The sequence below is a fragment of the Lolium perenne genome, chromosome 2 (assembly GCF_019359855.2).
Source record: "Lolium perenne isolate Kyuss_39 chromosome 2, Kyuss_2.0, whole genome shotgun sequence".
Classification (NCBI taxonomy): domain Eukaryota; kingdom Viridiplantae; phylum Streptophyta; class Magnoliopsida; order Poales; family Poaceae; genus Lolium; species Lolium perenne.
In genome coordinates, this window is record NC_067245.2 from 181363858 (window position 1) to 181368287 (window position 4430).

Sequence of the window (4430 nt, forward strand, 5' to 3'; positions counted from 1 at the left end):
CGTACATATCTGAGGATCACTCACGTAAATTGGCAGATTTTTCTGAGTTACCTACAGAGGGGCTACTCAGTTTCGTGACAGCAAGAAATCTGTTTCTATGCAGTAATCCAATTCTAGTATCAACCCTACTATCAAAGACTTTACTTGGCACAACAATGCAATAAAATAAAGATAAGGAGAGGTTGCTACAGTAGTAACAACTTCCAAGACTCAAATATAAAACAAAAGTGCAGAAGTAAAATAATGGGTTGTCTCCCATAAGCGCTTTTCTTTAACGCCTTTCAGCTAGGCGCAGAAAGTGTGAATCAAGTATTATCAAGAGATGAAGCATCAACATCATAATTTGTTCTAATAATAGAATCATAAGGTAACTTTATTCTCTTTCTAGGGAAGTGTTCCATACCTTTCTTGAGAGGAAATTGATACTTAATATTCCCTTCCTTCATATCAATGATAGCACCAACAGTTCGAAGAAAAGGTCTTCCCAAAATAATGGGACAAGATGCATTGCATTCAATATCCAAGACAACAAAATCAACGGGGACAAGGTTATTATTAACCGTAATGCGAACATTATTAATCCTCCCCAAAGGTTTCTTTGTAGAATTATCAGCAAGATTAACATCCAAATAGCAATTTTTCAATGGTGGCAAGTCAAGCATATCATAGATTTTCTTAGGCATAACAGAAATACTTGCACCAAGATCACATAAAGCATTACAGTTGAAATCATTGACCTTCATCTTAATGATGGGCTCCCAACCATCTTCCAACTTCCTAGGAATAGAAGTTTCAAGTTTTAGTTTCTCTTCTCTAGCTTTTATGAGAGCATTTGTAATATGTTTTGTAAAGGCCAAATTTATAGCACTAGCATTAGAACTTCTAGCAAGTTTTTGTAAGAACTTAATAACTTCAGAGATATGGCAATCATAAAAATCTAAACCATTATGATCTAAAGCAATGGTATCATTGTCCCCAATATTTTGAAATTTTTTAGCAGTTTTATCACAAATAGTTTCAGCAGTTTTAGCAGTTTCAGGCAGTTTTGCACGCTTTGCATTAGGAGTAGAAACATTGCTAACACCAATTATTTTACCATTGATAGTAGGAGGTTTAGCAACATGTGAAGCATCAACATTACTAGTGGTCGTAATAGTCCAAACTTTAGCTACATTATTCTCTTTAGCAAATTTTTCTTCTTTTTCCCACCTAGCATGCAATTCAGCCATCAATCTAATATTTTCATTAATTTGAACTTGGATAGCGTTTGCTGTAGAAAATGACTTAATATATTTAGTTTCATTAGGCATAGCTTTCAATTTTAAAAGATCAACATCAGCGGCAAGATTATCAACCTTAGAAGCAAGAACATCAATTTTACCAAGCTTTTCTTCAACAGATTTGTTAAAAGCAGTTTGTGTACTAATAAATTCTTTAAGCATAGCTTCAAGACCAGGGGTACACTCCTATTATTGTTGTAAGAGTTCCCATAAGAATTACCATAACCATTGCTATTATTAGAAGGATATGGCCTATAGTTGTTACCAAAATTATTCCTATAAGCATTGTTGTTAAAATTATTATTTTTAATGAAGTTCACTGATACGTCTCCGATGTATCGATAATTTCTTATGTTCCATGCCACATTATTGATGTTATCTACATGTTTTATGCACACTTTATGTCATATTCGTGCATTTTCTGGAACTAACCTATTAACAAGATGCCGAAGTGCCAGTTGCTGTTTTCTGCTGTTTTTGGTTTCAGAAATCCTAGTAAGGAAATATTCTCGGAATTGGACGAAATCAAAGCCCAGGGGCCTATTTTTCCACGAAGCTTCCAGAAGTCCGAAGGAGAGACGAAGAGGGGCCACGGAGGGGCCACACTATAGGGCGGCGCGCCCCCCCCTTGGCCGCGCCGGCCTGTGGTGTGGGGCCCCCGTGCCGCCTCTTGACCTGCCCTTCCGCCTATAAAAAGTCTCCGTGACGAAACCCCCAGTACCGAGAACCACGATACGGAAAACCTTCCAGAGACGCCGCCACCGCCGATCCCATCTCGGGGGATCCAGGAGATCGCCTCCGGCACCCTGCCGGAGAGGGGAATCATCTCCCGGAGGACTCTACACTGCCATGGTTGCCTCCGGTGTGATGTGTGAGTAGTCTACCCCTGGACTATGGGTCCATAGCAGTAGCTAGATGGTTGTCTTCTCCCCATTGTGCTATCATTGTCGGATCTTGTGAGCTGCCTAACATGATCAAGATCGTCTATCTGTAATTCTATATGTTGCGTTTGTTGGGATCCGATGAATAGAGAATACTTGTTATGTTGATTATCAAAGTTATGCTATGTGTTGTTTATGATCTTGCATGCTCTCCGTTACTAGTAGATGCTCTGGCCAAGTAGATGCTTGTAACTCCAAGAGGGAGTACTTATGCTCGATAGTGGGTTCATGCCTGCATTGACACCGGGACGGATGTAAAGTTCTAAGGTTGTGTTGTGCTGTTGCCACTAGGGATAAAACATTAGTGCTATGTTCAAGGATGTAGTCACTAGTTACATTACGCACCATACTTAATGCAATTGTCTGTTGTTAGCAACTTAATACTGGAAGGGGTTCGGATGATAACCTGAAGGTGGACTTTTTAGGCATAGATGCAGTTGGATGACGGTCTATGTATTTTGTCGTAATGCCCAATTAAATCTCACTATACTCATCATGATATGTATGTGCATGGTCATGCTCTCTTTATTTGTCAATTGCCCAACTGTAATTTGTTCACCCAACATGCTGTTCGTCTTATGGGAGAGACACCTCTAGTGAACTGTGGACCCCGGTCCAATTCTCTTTACTGAAATACAATCTACTGCAATACTGTTCTACTGTTTTCTGCAAACAATCATCTTCCACACAATACGGTTAACTCTTTGTTACAGCAAGCCGGTGAGATTGACAACCTCACTGTTTCGTTGGGGCAAAGTATTTTGGTTGTGTTGCGCAGGTTCCACGTTGGCGCCGGAATCACTGGTGTTGCGCCGCACTACATCTCGCCGCCATCAACCTTCAACGTGCTTCTTGACTCCTACTGGTCCGATTAAACCTTGGTTTCTTACTGAGTGACATAGGCATCCCAAATGGGCCTGCCGAAGATGGTACCCGGGGTTTACTGGAAGCCCAATACCCGAAGAATAAGAAGATTCGGGAGCCCAAGATTTACTAAGGAAAGATAGAGTTGTAATAGGAAGTGTTGTTTGTAATCTGGCGGGATGAGTTAGAAACCGTCCCGGACTATGTAAACTTGTATAGCACGAATCCCTCGGCTCCACCTCATATATAAGGGGGAGTCGAGGGACAAAGAATCAATCGAATCATTGTCTGCAAACCCTAGTTTTCATAGTCGTCGAGTACTTTTCGGCTGAAACCTTCGAGATCTACTTGCCCTCTACTTCTAACTAAACCCTAGCCTACAATCCATAGGCATTGACAAGTCAATACCTTGTCACTGAGGGAAACTTGCCGCTGTGCGCATCACACCTTCCTCTTGGGGTTCCCAACGGACGTGCCAACCACACGCATCAAGCAAATTTCTGGCGCCATTGCCGGGGACCTGAAGAAAAGCTACACCACAGAGATCTCTAACTCCCACGTCAACTTTGCGCCAGCAGCAAATTTCTGGCGCCGTTGCCGGGGAGATCAAGACACGCTGCAAGGGGAGTCTCCACTTCTCAATCTCTTTACTTTGTTTTTGTCTTGCTTAGTTTTATTTACTACTTTGTTTGCTACACTAAATCAAAATACAAAAAAATTAGTTGCTAGTTTTACTTTACTTGCTATCTTGTTTGCTATATCAAAAACACAAAAAAATTAGTTTACTCGCATTTACTTTACTTTATTCGTCATGTTTCCTTTTAATTTTACTACAAAAAACATACCGGTAGGACATGGGTCTATAGTTGGGAGAAATAATATAGAAGAATTTTTCAATTATGTTAGTACTATTGAAAATTTTGAAGATAGACACTTGGTAGACCTTGCGCCTACTTATGAAATTGCTGCTGCGCATTTAGTTCGCCTATTGGAAACTAAATTTGTTAATCTTAATCCTATAATCCAACACATGTTTTTCACACTTGGCGATATGGAAGAAGGGGAAAAGAAAGATTTTGTATTAGAAACCCTTCTTAGAGAATTTGGTGGTCTAGCAAGAGAAGCTAGAAAGGTGTTTGCTAAATTTAATATGCTTGGTTCTCCCACTAATTTTGTTAGTCTCCTTGAAAAGATGGATATGGATAGAATAAGATACACTAATAATATTGATGATGGAGGGGAGATCAAAGCACCAATACCATGTAAGCTCCTAGCTATGAATGATGCACTAGAAAATAACTATGCTTGGCTTGTTCCTGAAAATTTGTTTGATGAGAGTAGCACA